Raw genomic sequence first — 22,902 nt, forward strand, 5'->3', positions numbered from 1 at the left:
ATCACAGAGAAGTCTATACTTACCAGAAATTTTCAGGTTATTCATATCAGGAAGTTTCTTTATACAGCAAATTTAGATTCTTCTTATTGTAGTGTTGACATAATTAAACAAGCTCTGTAAAAAGGTAAAATTGAGGGGCCAGCATTGTGGCATACTAGGTTAAGCTGCCACCTGCAACACCAGCATCCCATAAAGGTGCCGGTTCAAGCCCTGGCTGTTCCACTTCCAATCCCGCTCCCTGATAATGAACCTGGGAAAGCAACAGAAGATGGCCCAAGTTCCTGGGCCCCTGAACCCATGTGGGAGACTCAAAGATGTTCCTGGCTCCTGGCTTCAGCCTGACCCATAGCCGACCACTGAGGCCATTTGGGAAGTAATTAGCAGACAGAAGATCTGTGTCTCCTCCTCTCTCTAACTTTGCCTCTCAAATAAATAAATCTTTTTAAAATATGATTAAGCTTAAGTTAATTAAGGGAAGGATATGAATAATCTAGGCCCGGCATATAAAGACCAGTGACTTTTAGTGAATCTTGGGAAGGGTTCCAAATCCTACTCAGAATTTATGTATTCCATAACAGTAAAATTTCATAAAATTTAAAAAATTAAAAATTAACAGTAAAATTATCATGAAACATATATTTACTAGGCCCCAAAAGCAGGCTTTAGGTAAGTTGGGATAAATTTCTCAGAGGTTGGAGATTACTTTCTTTAGAACATGACTGGTTAGCGGGGTTGAGGCATAGCAGGTAAATCTACGATCTGAGTCATCAGTTCGAGTCCTGGCTGCTTCATGATCCAGCTGCCTGCTATGGCCTGGGAAAGCAGCAGAAGATGGCTTAAGTTCTTGGGCCCCTGCCAAGCACATGGGAGACATGGAAGAAGCTCCTGGCTCCTGGCTTGAGTCTGGCCCAGCTCCAGCCTTTGTGGCCATTTGTTGAGTGAACAAGCAGATGGGAGATTAATACCTACCTCTCCTTCTGTCTCTCTGTCTCTCTGTCTCTCTGTCTCTCTCTCACCCTCTCTCTCTCTCTCTCTCTCCCTCCCTCTTTCCCTCTCTTTGTAAACTCTGCCTTTCAAATAAATCTTTAAAAAAATATATAGTGGCCGGCGCCGCGGCTCACTAGGCTAATCCTCCGCCTAGCGGCGCCGGCACACCGGGTTCTAGTCCCGGTCGGGGCGCCGGATTCTGTCCCGGTTGCCCCTCTTCCAGGCCAGCCCTCTGCTGTGGCCCGGGAGTGCAGTGGAGGATGGCCCAGGTGCTTGGGCCCTGCACCCCATGGGAGACCAGGAAAAGCACCTGGCTCCTGGCTCCTGCCATCGGATCAGCGCGGTGCGCCGGTCGCATCGCGCTGGCCGCAGCGGCCATTGGAGGGTGAACCAACGGCAAAAGGAAGACCTTTCTCTCTGTCTCTCTCTCTCTCACTGTCCACTCTGCCTGTCAAAAAAAAAAAAAAAAAAAAAAAAAAAAGTAAAAAAATATATAGTTACAAACATCATCTCTGAAACAAGGCTACTGAAAAGAAAGCTAACTGTTTTTTTTCTTAAGGACAATACTGGGAATAAATAAGTAATATTCAGTTAAAGAACACAAGATTGTTCAAAGTTGCTCCAGATGGCTAAGATGAAACAGACCCATATGCATATCCCTGAAGTCAAACTGACCTGGCTGATTAGATTAACAGCTCTGTTTGGACACCCCTCAAACAAGTGTCAGTAGACGTTTCTCTTGTATGCTTTGTAGGCTTCATAGGGGTGGTTTTTTTCTCAGTACTTTAACTGTATTGATCAATGTAGTACAATCAAAAGTACATTGATCAACAGTGTATAAAACAGAAGTCTTGAAGCCAGTGCTGTGGGGTAGTGGGTAAAGCCATCACCTGCAGTGCCAGGAAACTACATGAACGCCGGTTCAAGACCCGACTGTTCCACTTCCGATCCAGCTCTCTGCTATGGCCCGGGAAAGCAGTAGAAGATGGCCCAAGTCCTTAGGCCTCAGCACCCGCATGGAGGCCCTGGAGGAAACTCCTGGATCCTGGGTTCAGATTTGTGCAGCACCAGCCGTTGAAGCCAACTGGGGAGTGAACCAGAGGATGGAAGACCTCTCTCTCTCTGCCTCTCCTCTCTCTGTGTAACTCTTTGAAATAAATAAATAAATCTTAAAAAAAAGAAGAAGTCTTGAGTTTCCAAGAAAAAAAGGGCCATTTCACAACTGAAAATCTCTCTCCATGGAGGCAAATGTTTGGGGCTGTGGTTCAGACACTGCTTAAGATGCACACAGTCCACATCAGAGTGCCTAAGTTCAGTCTGGCTCTGCTTGTGATTCTGAAGTGCACCTTAGGGAGTAGTGGGTGATGGCTCAAGCGCCCGTGTCCCTGCAACCCACATGGGAGACCTGAAATGAGTTCTGAGCCCCTGGATTTGACCTGGTCTGACACTACCCCCTCACCCCCATCTCACTGTAGCAGGCATTTGGGGAGTGGGCCAGTGGATGAAGGAACGCTCCTCTCTCTCTGCTTTTCAAATAAATAAAAAAAATACACAAATTTTTAAAGACTTCTCCTTGAGTCAAAAGATGGTTACCAGAGGCCAGGGATGGTCGGAGGGCAGGGAGCAGGTAAGGCAGGTAGACAGGCAAAGGAGAAACAGGTAAGAAGTTAAAATGAGATAAGAGGGATAAGTTCTGGTGTTCTACTTCATGTAAGTTGACTATAGTTAATAATAATAATGTACTGTAATCAGCTAAAAGAGAGGATTTTAAATTATCTCACTACAAAGAAATGATTAAGTATTTGAGGGGATGGACATAATAATCACCCTGATTTGATCATTTTACACTGTATACCTGTATCTTAATAGATTCTTGACTGGCGCCATGGCTCAATAGGCTAATCCTCCACCTGCAGCACCAGCACACCAGGTTCTAGTCCCGGACGGGGCGCCGGATTCTGTCCCGGTTGCTCCTCTTCCAGGCCAGCTCTCTGCTGTGGCCCGGGAGGGCAGTGGAGGATGGCTTAAGTCCTTGGGTCCTGCACCCTTGTGGGAGACCGGGAGGAGCACCTGGCTCCTGCCTTCGGCTCAGCGCAGTGCGCCGGCCGCAGCAGCCATTGAGGGGTGAACCAACGGAAAAGGAAGACCTTTCTCTGTCTCTCACTGTCCACTCTGCCTGTCAAAAAAAAAAAAAAAAGAAAAGAAAAAAATAGATTCTTACACTGTATATATATAATTATTATACAAATATATATAATTATTATTTGTCAATTAAAAATAAAATGTTAAAACACTGCATAGATTCACCGTGAAGGCCAAGGCTAAGTTTAATGTTATATTTCTGAAATCCATGAAATTACAATCCTGATGCAAACAACTGCGAGCTATCTCATCCTTTCACACTGAGAGGCAGCAGCTTGAATTCCCTCAAATGTCAACACCAAGATTCTTCACATTCCAGCTGAAAAAATGCTGGCTAACCATGAGCCTTTGACGCTGCCCTGTTTTTATCTTTAGATTCCCATTTTGATTTGATGCATAATTATTAGTGGTTAATGTGGGGTCACATAGTTTCTTTCCTGATGGGAGGTGGAACACTCCCAAGCGCAGTAAACTGAAAGGTGGGGCTGCATCAAATAGAGTGAAATAAAGAGACCCTTCCCCATCCCTTCCAGCTGACCCTTAGCCTCCACACAGCTGTCATTCTGAGAGTCTCTGCCCCTTCTTGCCAGACAGCAGAGATCTACCTCTAACAAACATAGCCTTGAAGGCCTTGTTCTCTGGAGACACCAGGAGCAGAAAACCAGACAGCGTGGAGGCCGTGAGTACCTTTGAAACCAAGGATGATATCTGGCTGGGTTTTCTCATGTCATATTGATCATAAAGATGAGGAAAGTAAAATTTTTTACTTTCTTGGGAGCAGGACAGAGAACACTTTGATGCTTTTAATTCAGAAGAATTTGGTAGAATAACTTCCCACTTCTACTCTCAGGATCAAATAAATTCACTCACACACACTCATAAATAAACCAAACTTAACTAATCTTCTGCTGGCTTTAAGACTGGAAATGACAAATACAAATGGAGGGAAAGATGAAGAGAAAATGTGCTGATACAGCCAGAAGGGAATGAAGAGTGTTGTAAGGGGAGGCAGGGGAGAAGGATAATCAAAGAACATTAATAGCTGATCTCTACCCTGGTGGCAGGGGGATTTTGACTGACATTTCAGAGCTCAGCTCTGAAGGCCTAGAGCTAATTCCCACATGTGAAGGACCCCCAGAGGAGGAGGGGGACCAAAGTGTCTGCTAACGGCATTATGCAGGGAAAGGGGTGGAGACAGAATAAACACTACTGAATATCCATAATCTTTCCTTCCAACCCATAGATTCAGGGTAAAAACTAAGGAAATCTGAGGAATTTGTTTTTATGAAGTAGCTACAAGGTTGATTTCTTTCTTTTCTTTCATATTTTCTAAGTGTTGTACAGTAAGAATGCATTGTTCTGTAGAAACATTCAAATAAAGCATTTTACAAAAATTGAACAAACCTCCTGACTTGAAAAGAGAGCTCTAGGTCACACTGGACACTGCTGAGTAGACAATGAATCCCAGCGCTCCCAGCACTCGGCATCAACCACTGCCAAGGTCTGATTTTATTGGCTTTTCTTTGTCTAGCAGTTAACAAAGGAACACCTGCCTTCTTCACCGACTTGCTACAGTCACAAGATAAATGCATGAAAGTGTTGTATGAATATCAAGCACTTAATCCATATGAGACAGAAATACTCCAGTTAAACAGAAAAACCTATACAACTAAAAGAGAATCAGGACAGATATAAAGACGGTAGGAATTTGCAAGGATTTCCACTAAATGAGAACCACAGCTGAATTATGACAGGCAATGGCTTTCTGCTTGGGTGTCCAAAGCAACAATCATAAAAATCCTATCAGCTGTAAGAATCCGTACTCCACTTCAGGTAAGCAGGATCACTTTGAAATGTTCAGGTCCTAGAAAACTGAGCTCCTGAGAGGTCTCACATTTGCTGCTCTGCTAGATTTTGACTTCCCAGCTGATGGAAGAGAACTAGGAAAAAATCATTTCAAACTACAAGAGAGCAAGGGATTTCCCCTGAGATTGGCCCCAGTTTGGCTTAAAGTCCTCACTTTGAAGCACATACTTGGCAACCTTCTAGAGGACTTAAAGAGATTAAATAATTGAACCTGGAAAAGAGTAACAACAGGTATACTGGAACAATAGCCAAGGACTTTTACTGACAGTAGGCCATGGCCAAATCTATTCCTCATTTTGGTTCCTATCTGCACACTGCATTAGAATAGATGATGTCAACATCACCAAGCAGACAAGTTATCCCAATACTCAACCCCTGGCAGGAGAATCTGTGCCCTGTTTTATTTTTAGTGTTTTTCTACCCTAGTAATCCCGTCAGCTGAACAAGAGCCAACAACCTGACTATTCTCTGACCTCACTACCCTTATTTACTCCTTAACAATTAGCAAGATACTTAGTCACCTAGACAAGAATCTACTACAAATTTGGGGTCACATCATTTGCAAACTTTCAGAGGCCAAAAAGGATTATTATCCCAACCCAAGCAGAAGTGTAAGACTTACTATTTCATTGGTAGCAATCATTTACTCAAAGGACAAAGACAAAGAAAGGTTGCTAACAAAATCAGGTATGAAAAAAAAATCAGGTATGTACAAGCCTATCATTTTGTCAAGCAAGGTGGAGGATGGAGTGAAAAGCAAGAACTCTGCTTTACCTTTTATGATATTTTAAACCCTAAGTTAGAAAATGCATTCTAATGCTAATCTTAAACTTCAAACAGGACTTGCTAGGAGTTTACAAAAAATAGTGCCTTTTCACTAAGATACAGAAAATGAAATATCAAAACATTAATGAGTTGTTTCCACATCTTGGCATTTGGATTTAACCCCAAATATTTAATTTTATTTCAGTCTCATACAGCTTGTGAGGACAGATTTATCCAACACCAGCTGTCCTCATATTTAAAAGCTGCACCACAAAGATAAAATTAGAATCAAGTGAGGATCATATTCCTCAGCAAGAATGCTTCTGTATGCCTGACTGATATGAACCACAACTGACAAACCAAATACCAGCATTATTGTTGTTTTTCTTGGACATTTCCTAAGCAGCCACAGTATGACAGAAACAGCACATAGATCACAAAAAAAAGTATGAGTCATAAACCTGTAGACTTATACCCATGGGCACAAATTTATTTCCAAATGTTATTTCTCACCAAAGTAAAAGGAAATTATGTACTGTTTGAGAGAGGTGCAAGTGAGTGAAGTCAATTCTCACAAACTCACTTTACTTTTGGCACTTTCTACTTCAAGAAATTTCCAAATCTGCATAAATCTCAAATTAGACTAAAGCCTGGTTAAAGTGCAACTGTTTGTTAGATCAAATAGGAAAAACCAAATGTCATAATCTTGGTATCATATATTTGGTATAGAATAATCTGTATTAAGAACAAAAAAGAAAAAGAATCTCAGATTCTAAAATAATCTGTCAAACAGTCGCTTTAAGTGGAGTCTAACTGTAAAAATGTGTATATAGTATAATTCTGTTTTTGAAAAATAAAATTAGACCCATAGATGAATATGTAGATAACTTTTTGGAAGGATATATGAGTAACTGTTAATACTACATACGGTAGTCAGAAAGGGTCAACTTCTACTTTTTGCTCTATAACTTCTGCACTTATGAGTTTTTAGAATTTTTGCCTTGCACCTATTACTTTTATTTTTTCCCCAAAGAAACCTTTTACTTAATGAGTACAAACTTCATGAGTACAACTTTAGAAATACAGTGCTTCTTCCTACCAATACCTACCCTCTCACCCCCACTCCCACCCAACTTCCTCCCCCCTCGCCCATTCCAAGTCCCATTCTCCATTAAGATTCAATTAACTTTATATACAGAAGACCAACTCTATACTAAGTAAACATTTCAACAATTTTCACACACAAACACACACACAGAAAAAAAAACTGTTTGAGAACAAGTTTTACAGTTAATTCTCATAATAAAACTCATTGATGACAGAAGTCCTGCATGGGAAGTAAGTGCATAATGACTCCCATTGTTAATTTAACAATTAACTCTTATGTATGATGTCTATGATCACCAAAGGCTCTTGACATGAATTGTGAAGGCTATGGAAGTGTTTTGAATACATAATCTCCATCAGTATTTAGACAAGGCCATAAGCAAAGTGGAAGTTCTCTCCTCCCTTCGGAGAAAAGTACATCCTTCTTTGAGGGCTACTTCTTTCCACTGGGGTCTTTCTTACAGAGAGCCTTCATATAGGACATTTTTTTGCCACAGTGTCTTGCCTTTCCATGCCTGAAATGCTCCCATGGGCTTTTTAACATGGAAAAGACACAACAAAGAAACAGAACTACAGACCAATTTCCCTGATGAACACAGACACAAAAATCCTCAACAAAATTCTAGCCAATCGAATCCAACGACACATCAGAAAAATCATTCACCTGGATCAAGTGGGATTTATCCCTGGTATCGATGGATGGTTCAACATTTGCAAATCAATGTATTACATCACATTAACAAGTTGAAGAATAAAAACCATATAATTATCTCAATAGATGCAAAGAAAGGATTTGATGAAATACAATACCGCTTCATGATGAAAACTCTAAGCAAATTGTGTATAGAAAGAATAGTCCTCAACACAATCAAGGCAATTTATGACAAACACATGGCCAGAGTCATATTGAATGGAGAAAAGCTGGAAGCATTCCCATTGAGATCCAGAACCAGACAAGGATGCCCACTCTCACCATTGCTATTCAATATAGCCTTGAAAGTTTTAGCAAGAGCCATTAGGCAAGAAAAAGAAATCAAAGGGATACATATTGGGAAAGAGAAAATCAAACTATCTCTATTTGAAGATGACTTGATTCTGTATATAGGGGATTCAAAAGACTTCACCAAGAAACTATTGGAACTCATAGAAGAGCTTGGTAAAGTAGGATATAAAATCAAACAGAAAAATCAACCACCTTGGTATACACAGACATTGCCACAACTGAGAAAGAATTTCTAAGATCAATCTCATTCACAATAGCTACAAAAAAAATCAAATACCTTGGAATAAATTTAACCAAAGATGTCAAAGATCTCTACCATGAGAATTATAAAACATTAAAGAAAGAAATTGAAGAAGCTACAAAAAAATGGAAAAATCTTCCATGTTCATGGATGGAAGAATCAATATCATCAAAATGTCTATTCTTCCAAAAAGCAATTTACAGATTCAATACAATACCAATCAAAATACCAAAGACATCCTTCTCAAATCTAGAAAAAAATGCTGCTAAGGCTGGTGCCATGGCTCAATAGGCTAATCCTCCGCCTGCGGCGCCGGCACACCAGGTTCTAGTCCCGGTCGGGGTGCCGGATTCTGTACTGGTTGCTCCTCTTCCAGGTCAGCTCTCTGCTATGGCCCGGGAGTGCAGTGGAGGATGGCCCAAGTGCTTGGGCCCTGCACCCCATGGGAGACCAGGAGAAGCACCTGGCTCCTGGCTTCGGATCAGTGCGATGCACTGGCCGCAGTGCGCCAGCTACAGCGGCCATTGGAGGGTGAACCAATGGCAAAAGGAAGACCTTTCTCTCTGTCTCTCTCTCTCTCACTGTCCACTCTGCCTGTTCACTCCCCAATTGGTTGCAATGGCCGGAGCTGTGCCAATCCAAAACCAGGAGCCAGGAGCCAGGAGCTTCTTCCAGGTCTCCCACATGGGTGCAGGGGCCCAAGGACTTGGGCCATCTTCCACTGCTTTCCCAGGCCATAGCAGAGAACTGGATCAGAAGTGGAGCAGCTGGATCTCAAACCAGCACCCATATGGGATACCGGTGCTGCAGGCCAGTGCATTAACCCACTGTGCCACAGCACCAGCCCCACAACATCAGATTTCAAGACATACTACAAGGCAGTTATAATCAAAACAGCCTGGTACTGGTACAAAAACAGATGGATAGACCAATGGAACAGAATAGAAATGCCAGAAATCAATCCAAGCATCTACAACCAACTTATATATGACCAAAGAACTAAAATCAGTCCCTGGAGCAAGGACAGTCTCTTCAACAAATGGGGCTAGGAAAATTGGATTTCCACATGCAGAAGTATGAAGCAAAACCCCTACCTTACATCTTACACAAAAACCATTCAAAATGGGTTAAAGACATAAATCAAATACAATCAAATTATTAGAGAACACTGGGGAAACCCTGCAAGACACTGGCATAGGCAAAGACTTCTTGGAAAAGACCCCAGAAGCACAGGCAATCAAAGCCAAAATTAACAAATGGGCTTACATCAAATCGAGTTGCTTCTGTACTGCAAAAGAAATATTCAGCAAAGTGCAGAGGCAACCAACAGAATGGGAGAAATTATTGCAAACTATGCAACTAATAAAGGATTAAGAACCAGAATAAATAAAGAGATCAAGAAACTCAACAACAAAACAAACAATCCAGTTAAGACATGGGCCAAGGACTTAAACAGACATTTTTCAAAAGAGGAAATCCAAATGGCCAACAGACAGATGAAAAAATATTCAGGATCACTAGGTGTCAGGAAAATATGAATCAAAACCACAATGAGGTTTCACCTCACCCCCATTAGAATGGCTTTCAAATAGAAATCAACAAACAACAAATGCTGGCCAGGATGTGAGGGAGAAGGCACCCTAATCCACTGTTGTTGGGAATGTAAACTGATAAAACCACTATAGTAGACAGTTTGAAGATAACTCAGAAATCTGAATATAGACCTACCATAGTACCCAGCCATCCCATGCCTGGGAATTTACCCAAAAGAAGTGAAATCAGTAAATAAAAGAGTTATCTGCACCCCCATATTTACTGCAGCTCAATTTACAATAGCTAAGACATGGAATCAACTTAAACGCCTGTCAACTGCTGACTGGATAAAGAAATTATGTGATATGTACCCTATGCAATACTACACAACAGTAAAAAAAAAAAAATCCAGTCATTTGCAATAAAATGGATGAATCTGGAAAACATCATACTTAGTGAAATAAGCCAGTTCCAAAGAGACAAATACTATATGTTCTCCCTGCTCTGTGATAACTAATAGAGCACCTAAAAGGAAATCTGTAGAAGTGAAATTGACACTTTGAGAAGCAATGACTTGAACAGCCCTTGTCTTGACTACCAAGGAACAGTTTCATTTTTTTTCTCTTCTTCATACTATTTGTACTTTTATTTTTAAAAGTCTTTTGACGCTAATAGATTTGTTCAAATTTTTGTAAAATGTGTTTATGTAAAACAACTTATCTTCTAAAAATACCTTACACACAGGTGCTACCATGTCATTCTTACCCAGTACAGAGACCTGTGATGATTCTTTACCACATATCATCTAAATCCTTACCCTGGCATTCATGGCTCTTTGAGATCTACTCCTAACCAATCTTTTCTCCCTACTCCCTACACATACCTCACATTTTAACCAGTGTTAAGACTTTGTTCGTGCTATTTGTCAAAGTATGATCTGAAGACCAGCAACATCACTTTTATCTGGGAGTTTATGAGACATATAAGATCTCAGCCCCTCCGCCCCAAACTTATGGACTCATAATCTACATTTTAACAAGATTTTCAGATGATGCACATACACGTTAAGTTTTGAGAATCGGGGCCGGCACCTGGCACAGTAGGTTAATCCTACGTCTGTGGCACTGGCATCCCATGTGGGCGCTGGTTCTAGTCCTGATTGCTCCTCTTCTGATCCAGCTCTCTGCTGTGGCCTGGGAAGGCAATGGAAGATGGTCCAAGTGCTTGGGCACCTGTACCCGCATGGGAGACCAGGAGGAGGCACCTGGCTCCTGGCTTTGGATCCGTTCAGCTCCAGCCGTTGTGGCCATTTGGGGAGTGAGCCAACAAAGGGAAGACCTTTCTCTCTGACTCTCCCTCTCACTGTCTGTAACTCTACCTCTCAAATAAATAAATAAGAAAACTTTAAAAAAAAGTTTTGAGAATCACTGTAAAATTATCAAATCCTTTTCCATGGGCACTTGAGAGGCAGTTATCGTTATTTATTTACCTAAAAAATATGTGAACACCTAGAAAACAAAGGGTTATCCAAATTATGGGCCTAAGATATACTGTCCAGGCCTCACAAAAGAATACACTGAGTGGACACTCAGTAAGCTGCCATAGACACACTAATTTTGTTCCAGCTCTGCAGCTAACAAGGTAACTAAAATCACAGTCTTTGATTTTATTGTCTGCCAAATCAGGCCCAATATGGACATCACATGAACACACACACACACACACACATAGGATCTTTTGTAGGTAGGATTTTTAATAGGAAACCAAATTGCAAAAGAATGTTAAATCTAGACAGAAAAACTGGAAGTGGAAGCTGTTTGGAGTCAACTGAGCTAGATTTAGTTGATGGATTCCAAGGTTATTTGGTGCCATAATATTCAATGGTTCTATGATTCCAGGAGACATCACTTTTGCATTATCCTAGAATTGACTGCAGGAACCAGGAACAGCCCTGAGACTAAGTCTAAAGGTATAATGCCTGACTTGGTCTCTCAGTTCGCTCAAACCCCCACTCCTCTACAACCTCCACCAAAAGCTTCTGCTCTACACATCTATGGTCATGACCCTGCCCTCCCACTCCCATGCTTCTTAGCACACAAGCAAGCTGTCCTTTGCCTCCACAAGCATACCACTGTTCACTTCTCTCCCCTACTGTGTGCCTCAGATTCTCAGCCATCCACACAGGTCAACATTGCTAAGGTGGCAATGAGGTAAGTTAAACTGCACTAATGGAAGAAAATTAAAGAAAGGTACCCTGCTTCCTGTCCTAATCACCCTCTTCACTTACTGTTGTACAATCCCTTAATCACTTTCTTGAGAGAACTGATTAGTGTATATCCTGTGGTGAGGGTGCTGTACCTGTTGAGAATTTGTCCTTTTGGTCTTTATTTCTTGAACACACTTAGAGCTCTGCCTCTGCCAAAGCCTCCAAAAGGCACCTTTGCAACTGTGACCCAAAGTGATTTCCCATCCAAAAAATGGGATCAGCACATTTATCAAACATCTCTCTAACATTCTGCAAAAGCTTCTAACACATGATCCAGCTCAATTTGTCTGAACACTACATACATTTTCTTACACGTGAAAGCAAAACACAGAGTTCATTCTGAGAGCTAAGTTTCTGACCCAGTGTCCTGTTTATGAGGTAGTTATTCTTGGACATCTCTGTTCATATCCTTATAATGCTCCTCCTAAGTCCAAAGGCTTAGAAGCAGAACTTCAAGCTCCTGTTAGAGCCTAGATGCTTTCCCAAGAAGTTTACATGGTGAAATTCATTTGCACAGGCCAAGAAAGTACTTTTTTTTTTAATCCTATAGGTTAAAGTTCTCTGATCTAAAGACAGACTCTGTAGATCTTACTTCTGGCTCCACCGCTTCCTAGCTATTTGACTTTGGGAAACTGATGTAACCTCTCTAAGCTTATGTTTCTGTATTTGTAAGATAGGAATAAAGAAATCATGTTATAAAGTGGTTAGTACAGTCCCTGGGAGATTAACTTTGTTCAGTTTCTAAAATTGAAGCTCAGAATGGGTTGTCGTGTAGAGTCTTTTTCTTGTTTTTTAATTTGTAAATCCTGCTTCGTGCTACAGATCTTCCACTCTAGGGATCTTCTAGTCACCCAGCGTTCTGGCAGGCTGCTGTCCGACTCTGAGCTGAGGACAGTGTGTGGTCCCAGCTGTCTTTGTGCACACACTGTTCTCCCTGGCAATGATCCACATATGTGTGTAAGGTGAACAAAAATGGATCACGCTCTTTTAAGAACTGGGAGTGATCTTATAACAGAAGAACGTATGTCCCAAAGCCAGGGGCATTCAAAAGGACAAATATTCTTCTCCTATTTTAGATCAAATGTCAAAGGAAATAATGCTTTAAAGCTAAACATCATTCAGTAGGATATAAAAGGCATTAAAGGGAATCCACCAGGACGACCTGTCTGCTTCCTAATGCCATCACTGGAGAAGGAACAGTTTGGTTTAAAACAACGCTTCTTCCTGTTCACAGACAGATGGAGGGAGGGGAATGAGTTCACGAAGAAATATGTATCCGTCTGAAACAGTCTATCAGAATATTAGAATACAACAAATCAGTTTTGATGTGGACTTGAGAAAATGACAAGTTTAGAGAGCTAAGTCTAAAGGAATAAAATACTATATGGAGGCTAGGCAGAGGTTTCTGGGGAGGGGACACATCAGAGAAATAGGGACAGCTTAAAATATATGAACTTTATCTATCTGGTAGTCCTGCCATAAGTTGGACTGAAAGTTATTTATTGTTTCCAAGATGGTAAGGCTGTTAACTCCAGGTAATATTTTCCTGGCTTTCCTAATCAGCACAAACACTGCAAGCACTGGCAATTGAGACCTAGGAAGTACTGTAAACTATTCACCGGGGGTCTGGGTCTCTGCCAGCACTGCTCCTTTTCCCCAGGGCTGGTTCAATTTCAATATTGCACCCTCATATTTAAAAAAAAAAGATCCTAAAACCAATATCTAGCTACATTTGAAAGTTTCCTAACAAAACAAAGTGAAAAGTACCTTGCCATACAATTCAGATGAAATATCTGATTATCTTAGTATTTGCACCCTAAGGCCTAAATTTTATATATAAAAGGTTTTTTGTATAAAATAATTCTACAAACCGGGTCTTTTAAAACTAGTTCTTGAATTGCTATAATTGAGGGTCCAAGAAATTACAATAAAACCAAGTGGGAGAAATACTTATTTCAAAGAAAGAGAAAGCTCTTAGAATACTTGTTTTTGAAATCCTAAGCTTCCAAGGGAAAAACCCAACTACCCTGAAGTCATCATGTTGTGAGAAAACCAAGTCACATGAAGAGGCCCTGATTGATGTGACACCATGGAGAGACAGACAGAGAAAGAGTGTGTGTCACAGAGAGACTGACCAATGTTGTACCAGGGTCCAAGACATGTGCATGAAGAATCATCTTGGAAATACATTATCCGGCCCCAGTTGCCAACAGATGGATCAGCGGTGAAGTGCCGAGCAAGCTGTTATTACATTCCTTACTGGAAACATCAAGCCACAGGAGAGAAACCATGGACCCTAGAATATCCTCCCAATAAACAAGAGTTTTGAGATATGTCTCAGTTGTTTCCAAGTCCACTAGGATCTCAGCATCAGAGGGAGGAAGTAGAAACATTCCTAACTCTTGGCCAGGCATCTTATCCCTTGATGGAGAAGCCATCTGAGAAAAGCCTTGAACTGTGCGGACTTGAGAACAAACAAGTACTGTAAGAGTTGAGCTACATAGATATCCAAACAGAAATCAATAATTATTTTTTATAATAACTTCATAGAGTAAATGGTTTTACATCAACATCATTTAGCTATTGGAGGAACCATGAGAACCAGGAGTATTTTGCTCTAACATAGAGAGACAGATAATTAATAATGCCAGGGGAAGGGCAAGCATTGGACACTTAAATCACTACTTGGAACACCCACCTCCCATATCAGAGCACCCAATTGAGTCCCAGCAACTATGCTTACACCCAGCAGGTGATGGTTCAAATATCTGAGTTCCTGGTACCCATGTGGGAGACCCAGATGGAGTTCCAGGCTCCTGGCTTTGGCCTATCCTAGATCCAGGTGTTGCAAGCATTTGGGAAGTGAACTAACAGATGGAAAATCTCTCTCTGGCTGGCTCTCTTTCTCTCTCTCTCTCTCTCTCTCTCTCTCTCTCTCCCTTCCTCCTTCCCTCCCTCCCTCCCTCCCTCTCTGCCTTTCAAATAAAATGAAAGCAAGTAAAAATTTTAAAAATTATAATTTTTGGCACTGTGTAAAATCAAGAAATGTGACAAAAGACTGAGGAAGAGGCAAAGCTCTATGTGTGGTCAAACAAAATCTCTAGTCATCTAGAAATGAATAGCTCACCCTTGACACTAGCTTAGTATATTGAAAACAAAAAAGATAATTGTTTTTTCTGAAAATCAAAAAAGAGAAATGAACAGAGAAAATCATAAAAGCTGTATAGTAAATAATCAAGATAAATAGAAAAACTAAAATTGCTATAAAATGGTCTAGATAAACTGGGGAAGAAATAAATGGTGATGTACATCTTTAGAACTTCCCATGTAACAAAACTTTGTGGAGAGCTTTTTCAAAATCAGTATCAAAATACTTAGTTGGGGGCCAGTGCTGTGGCACAGTAGGCTAGGCTTCCATCTGCAATACCAGCATCCCATAGAGATGCCAGTTCCTGTTCCTCTTCCAATCCAGCTCTGCTAAGGCCTGGGGAAGCAGTTGAAGATGGCCCAAATGCTTGGGCCCCTGCGCCCACATGGGAGACCAGAAAGAAGCTCCTGGCTCTTGGCTTTGGATTGGCTCAGCTCTGGCTATTGCAGCCATTTGAAGAGTGAATCAGAGGATGAAAGACCTTTCTTTCTGCCTCTCCCTCTCTCTATATATAACTCTACCTCTCAAATAAATAAATAATCTTCTTAAAAAATGAAAAAAATTACTTAGCTGATGTCAAATAACACCCTTTTCTCTTTAAACAGCTTAAGTATGTTTACAAGGCAAACCCATTTATTATTGCAGGACCAATATCACTGGGCCTCAGGGAACAGAAACTGGATTTGTTCAGATTGTAATAGAAATCATCACACATGCACACAACACCTTTTATGATTTAATACCTCTTTCTTCAACTAATTTTTCTACCTATTCTTGCCCTGTTAGGTTTATTATAAAATAAAAAATGTCTTTCGTAGTATCTGTTGCTTTGTGGACACTTAAAATTAATTAACTTATGTGAATAAAGGTTACTTAGTTTGGCATCTGTTACCAAACAGAAGGTAAATTAATATTTAAAATAAACACTAAATCATAAGATAGCAAATGAAAGAAAACAGAACTCTGCAATTAACTTTAGTATAAAATCAAATAAGTAACATTTTAAAAAATGAACTAAGTTTAGCTTATTGTGTGAATTTAAATTATTCTCACTAGTGTGACATTTTAAAACAGTTTAAATGTTGAACTTCGCTAGATAATCCCGTTTCTTTCCTCCATTTTTTTTCCTAATAGAGCTACCACCAGATCCTTCAGTTGTTCATATTAACTAGATCTAATTCCTATTTTCCAGACCACTGAACCTACATAATATCCATGGAGCTGGTGTAACTCTTGCAGCTATCCTAGCTATTCAGGCAGTGTTATAAGGGCATCATCAATTGTTCATTTGTATGATATCTATGTATCTTGTCATCTTTCCAGAGTAAGATTGCCAAGGTCTTGGACTTGTCATTTGGTGGAGTCTAATTCTGTTCTCTTTACAAAGAGCTAGGGTTACACTCAGCAAAGGTTACCATTTACGTGAGACATGAAGCCTTCTAGCATAACTCATCACCAAAGTAAAATTCCTAGCTATTTTTTCTCTCAAGGACATCCTCTGCGCTACCTAAAATCAAGAAAGAACACTTCAGGACAGGTCACATAGAGGGCCTGCACGTATTCTGGATCTATATTTTCATTTTGATATTCTGGAGTGTGGTATTTTCACAGCAGTCAAGCAAAGTGGTTTTTGTCTCTTTGAAAACCTCCTTTTCTTTCTTTTAAGAGGAAAATACAGGGGAATAAAATGTAAACATTATAGTGTCTTTAGCAAAAGAACCCAATATTTAAGGTCAACTTTTCCTTCAGAAACTATTTCTTTTCATGTTTGGTTTGGTTATGTCCCTTTCTCAAATAAGTTCCAAAAGATTTGTTTTTATAAATAAGTAACATTTTTAATCTCTTGAGTAATATCTCAGCTTAACTCCTCATCTTTCAAACCTCTGCATTCCAGTGTATCAGTCAAAGCCACTGCCCAAGTACTGACTACTTTTGCTTTTAGTGCCAGTGTTCATTTTTCCTCCTCTTAGCCTCCAATGGAATTTCATCTCTTCTGCTAATTTTAAAATTTAGAGATTTGAAAGCATGATCAGATCATGGTATTCTTAAAAAATGTTTTAAAACAGCAAATACTAGACACAGGAGAAACCTTAGAGACCATCTACTTTCTGACTTCTCATTAGATATGGAATAACTGAGAACCCAAAGTTCTTAATGAAAATTGTAATTAATTAATGACAGATCTAAAATCAGAATATAAATTTAATTGGTTTAATTGGTGCTCTATCCCCCACACTTCCTGGCCTCTCTATAGTATTAATCATTTCCATTCAATCTTCAGACACAGATTATTTAACTCATGGAATACCCAAAGTCAGATTCAAGGCATTTCTAGGTTCCATAGTTATCAGTCTTTCATTGGTTGGAAAATCAAGGACATGAGACAGGAAGTCCTAATTGACCTCTACAACTCATGGATTAAATTACAGCATGGACTGCCTGATGTCTTTTCCATGAAATTTTCTTTTTTGAATTTTATCTAAGGCAAACAAATTCCATATATATAGACTTAGGAACATGCTGATGCTTCCCACCTTTCCCTCCAGCCCACACTCTGACCCTTTTTCCTTCCTCTCTTATTCCCTCTCTGAATCTTTACAATGATCAACTTTCAGTCTACTTTATACTCATAAGATTGACCCTACACTAAGCAACAAACAGGTAAAAAAAAAAAACAAAAACAAAAAAAAACAAAAACAAAAAAAAAAACCACTGTTCCTCATCAGTAGAGACAAGGGCTATAAACAATCATCAAAACTTAAATGTCAATTTCACTCCTATAAATTACATTTCTGGTACTCTACTAGTTACCACATATCAGAGAAAACATATGGTATTTGTCTTTTGGGGACTGGCTTATTTCACTAAGTTTCATGAAGTTTAATTATCAATGATTACAATAAGAAACATCAAGAATGTTAGGAGGCCAACTATGACCTTCTCTTTATCAAGACTGAATTTTCTCTTTTTCCTTCCTATCAGCCTGTACACAGAGAAAAATTTCAAGGAAGTAAAAAAAAAAACCTGAAACCCAGCCACCATCAAAACTATTCTGCTGATGTTTTCTATCTTCTCCCTTGAGATGTGTCAAGTGACTTAGAGGAAGTTTTAGCCTCTGGCACCAACTGACCTTATATTTACATATAAGGTACGTTTCTTCGAAAAATTTCCATAAGTTTCATGCATACACTCTTAATCCTTTTCTTCCCATGGGTGGAAGCATTTCATTTTTATCCTTCTATCAGAGCCAGAGTTTCCCTGTATTTATAGGGTCTCTCTCTAAAGTCTCCTATGTAAAGGTTTGACTCTCTGGAAATCACAAATATTCTCAACTGACATCTCAAGCTATAATGTCAACAAAGCTAATTCATTCATTTAACAAACACATACTGAACATCTCCCAAGCCTGACACTATTCTTGGCTGTAGAGATATAGGACTGAACAAAACAGTTCAGTCTCCCATCTCATGGAGCTTACACAAAAAGTCTTAGGACTTTTTCATCCTTTCAGTGAATCCAGAACAAAAAATACACTGTACCCTAATAAAAGGGAGAAAATCAATACAGCCTCAATGATGCAGGTGAATATCCACAGTTTCAAATTAATCTGGCTATAAAAAGTTCATTTACTACATACCTGCTTGTAATGCATGGAATACAAGAGACTTGGATTCTAATCCTTGCTCTTCTACCAACAGATTGTGTGACTTTTGAACAAATAGGTAATATTACCTCTTGGAACTTTACTTTTGTTCTCTGAAGATGTTGGATGAGATTTCTCATGCCTGTCTTGGTCTGCAGATCTTTTTTTTTTTTTTTCAAGATTTATTTATTTATTTGAAAGTCAGAGTTACACAGAGAGAGGAGAGGCAGAGAGAGAGAGAGAGAGAGAGAGGTCTTCCATCTGGTGGTTCACTCCCTAGATGGTCGCAATGGCCAGAGCTGCGCCAATCCGAAGCCAGGAGCCAGGAGCTTCTTCTGGGTCTCCCACATGGGTGCAGGGGCCCAAGGACTTGGGCCGTCTTCTACTGCTTTCCCAGGCCATAGCAGAGAGCTGGATTGGAAAAGGAGTAGCCAGGACTAGAACCGGTGCCCACATGGGATGCCGGCGCTTCAGGCGAGGGCATTAACCCACTGCACCACAGCACCAGCCCCCAACTGCAGTTCTATGATTGGTTAACTTCACCTAAGATGGCTGGTGTGATGTTAGGATTTCCTGCCAAGGTCATAAGGAGGAATCTTTCTATAGAAATTGCTTTTATTTGTGGAGCAGAGTTGAGAGAAACAGCACAAAGCAATACATACCTCCTAAGAAAACTAATAATGGCATCCCCCTATGTAATAAAATGTGGAATCAGCCAACTCAGTAGGTACTGTGTGTTCAACACTGGGCTAGACACTTCATAAATGGGAGACATATGAAGAGACTGCTGATCTAAAGGAGCTTCCAAAAGAAAGCACATGATAGTAAAGGATTAAAAATAAAAGTATATTATAGACATTCTAAGTTCACAAAAGAAGAAAATATCAGGAAGGTCTAGGTTAGAAAGCTCTGAGGAAAGGTAAATCATCACCTGGATCTACATGTAACCACAACCATTGCAATAAGAGTGGCTAGCATTTATTGAATGCTTGATATGTCATGTATGAATTAAGCACTTTTGTGGGCTATCTCATTTAATCCTCAAAACAACCCTAGAAATAAACACTATTATCATGCTGCTTTACAGATGGGGAAACTGAGACTTACAGGGAAGCTTACAATACCTAATGATAAATTCAAGCACCAGAGTATTTGACACCATTTTATGGTCACAGGCTTCTTTCCCACCCATGAGACAAAGGAAAAGCACAATATCTAGCACAGGTTAATGTTACAAAAAAGTTGCTTGCTTCTCTTCTCTATCTGTCCCTCACGACCATTCACTCATAACCCAAATCCCTAACTCATACTCATAAGCAACTCATTTTTTTCACTGTTAAACATTCTTCAAGGTTCAGTTGAAAATCATTCTGTGCAGGAAGTGTTCTTATGCCAGTTAAGCTTCTGTCTCCTTACTTACTTCTAACATTTACTTCTTTAAAGATCTACTGATTTGTAAGGCAAAGTAACAAAGAAAGAGGCAGAGAGGGAGAGACAGAGAGAGAGAGAGGTAAAGAGCTCTTCCATTCCCTCGTTCACTCCCCAAATGTCTGGGCTGGACCAGGGTGGATGCCAGGAGCCAGGCACTCCATCTGGGTCTCCCACATGGGTGGCAGGAACACAAATATTTAGGTTCTGTCACATCCCTGATGCGTTAGCTAGAAGCTAAACCAGAAACAGAGGCAGGACTGGACCCCAGTCACTGTGACATGGGAAGCAGGTGTCCCCAAGCAGGTGCTTAACCCACTGTGCCATCATTCTCATCCTCCAACACTCACTTCTAATAGTCTGCTGAGTGATCATGTGTTAGCTCGTGATGTCATTGGCAATATTTTATAACATTAATGTTAACAAAGTTTTACGCCATTAAAACAGTATCTATTATCATTATTCATTATTGAGCTTTTTATTTGATTTGCATCAGCTAACTCCAAATTCCTTTGTGTTGCTCCTGGGGTCTTGGCACAGAAACCATCATAAAAACTGACCAATTCAGGTTTGATTGTGAATTTTTTATTCATTAAAAAAATTATCTAGGGCATCAATCCTTATAAAAAAAAAAAAAAAAGAATGTCCATCAGTTCTTTAAAAATGAAAAAAAAAAAAACAAAACCGGTCCGCACTGTGGCACAGTGGGTAAAGCCACCACCTACAGTGCCAGCACCCCACAGAGCTGCCGGTTCGAGTCCTGGTTGTTCCACTTCTGATCCAGCTCCCTGCTAGGGCCTGGGAAAGCAGTAGTGGCCCAAGTGCTTCAGACCCTGAACCTGTGTGGCAGACCCAGAAAAAGTTACTGGCTCCTAGTTTCAGATAGGCCCAGTTCTGCCCATTGCAGCCATTTGGAGAGTGAATCAGCAGATGGAAGACCTTTCTCTCTCTCTCTCTGCCTCTACCTCTCTGTAACTCTGCCTTTCAAATAAATAAATAAATCTTTTTAAAAAAATAAATGAAAAAACAACTAACTCTTACCAAAAAAAAAATCAGCTCCAGTTCTTACATACATTTTAATCCCACAAATTTATTGTAAAACACTATATACACAAGAAGAAATAAATATAATGGACATGGACAGTTTAAGTTATAATGTATATTATATAGTCACTCTCCTGTAGAAATAGAACATGAAATATAATTAACAAATCTTTTTACATCACCTGTGTGTGTATGTGTGTATGTGACTTGTTTACAAAACTTTGATAAAGGACTTTATTTAAAAAAAAAGATTTATTTATTTGAAAGGCAGAGTTACAGAAAGGCAGAGTTACAGAAAGGCAGAGTTACAGAAAGGCAGAGGCAGGAACAGAGAGAGAGGTCTTTCATCTGCTGATTCACTCCCCAAATGACTGCAACAGCCAGAGCTGAGCCGATCCAAAGCCAGGAGCCAGGAGCTTCCTCCAGGTCTCCCATGGGGGTGCAGGGGCCCAAGGATTTGGGCCATCTTCTACTGTTTTCCCAGGCCATAGAGAGAGCTGGATCAGAAGTGCACCACTAGGGACTCGAACCCAGAGCCCATATGGGATGCCAGCACTGCAGGTTGTGGTTTTACCTGCTATACCACAGCATCAGCCCCTAGATAAAGGGCTTTAAAAACTGGAAAAAGAGGCCGGCGCCGCGGCTCACTAGGCTAATCCTCCGCCTAGCGGCGCCGGCACACCGGGTTCTAGTCCCGGTCGGGGCGCCGGATTCTGTCCCGGTTGCCCCTCTTCCAGGCCAGCCCTCTGCTGTGGCCAGGGAGTGCAGTGGAGGATGGCCCAGGTGCTTGGGCCCTGCACCCCATGGGAGACCAGGAAAAGCACCTGGCTCCTGGCTCCTGCCATCGGATCAGCGCGGTGCGCCGGCCGCAACGCGCCGGCCGCGGCGGCCATTGGAGGGTGAACCAACGGCAAAGGAAGACCTTTCTCTCTGTCTCTCTCTCTCACTGTCCACTCTGCCTGTCAAAAAAAAAAAAAAAAAAAAACTGGAAAAAGACTGAAGTATTAAGGGACTATGTTTGGGATTAGGAGGAGATTAGATAAATCTAGTCCTAATTAGAGTATCAAACACTATGTAAAAGACTTTTTAGTGAGAATTATTTTTTTCCCACTAAAGCATTGTAGTATAATAACCTTATGGCCTGGAATTTTTGAAGTAGGTATAAAAATTTCTAATATTCCGTTTCTGTAAACCAATGGCTTTCTAGAAATTAGAGTATTTTGTTACTCAACCTAGTCTACATCTTCCAATCTACCTCTTCTGCCTGGAAATAACATGTAGGGCCATGTGACCTTAATGTTGGCTTTAGGTAAATAAACCAAGACAGTAGGGAAAAAAAAGTATCAGGTCACAAGTTCAGGTGATCTTTAATCTGTTGAAGTACTGGTTTTGAAGAGAGTTCTAAACTTTCAAATATCTACCACAAACGAAAACACAGGTGGTAACAGAGAAGAAACCCAATTACACTTGATACTAACAATTGAGCTACCTTTCTCTCATACATCATCACAGAGATAATATGAACATTGACAATACCTGCTCTCAGCTGAATGATGTTCTGCTAAAACTCTTTAACTGAGACGTAATATCTAGGGTGATTATATTAAGAGAGGTGGTCTTTGGGAATCGACCAAGTCAGGAGGGCTCTATTATCATAAAAGGGATCAGTGCCCTTATGAAAAAGACTCAAAGGAGCTCCTTTCCCTGGGTTCTGATGTGCTGAGACGTG

General features: G+C 40.4%; 1 long non-coding RNA gene across 6 annotated transcripts in view; it reads right to left on the reverse strand.

The window, feature by feature from the left end:
• LOC149126066 (uncharacterized) overlaps positions 1 to 22,902 on the reverse strand; it is a 142,415-nt gene that overhangs the window by 102,445 nt on the left and 17,068 nt on the right. The gene's annotated exons all lie outside the window — the stretch shown is intronic.

The sequence above is a fragment of the Oryctolagus cuniculus genome, chromosome 6 (genome assembly GCF_051225735.1).
Source record: "Oryctolagus cuniculus isolate XC-2025 breed Fujian yellow rabbit chromosome 6, ASM5122573v1, whole genome shotgun sequence".
In the NCBI taxonomy this organism is placed as follows: Eukaryota; Metazoa; Chordata; class Mammalia; order Lagomorpha; family Leporidae; genus Oryctolagus; species Oryctolagus cuniculus.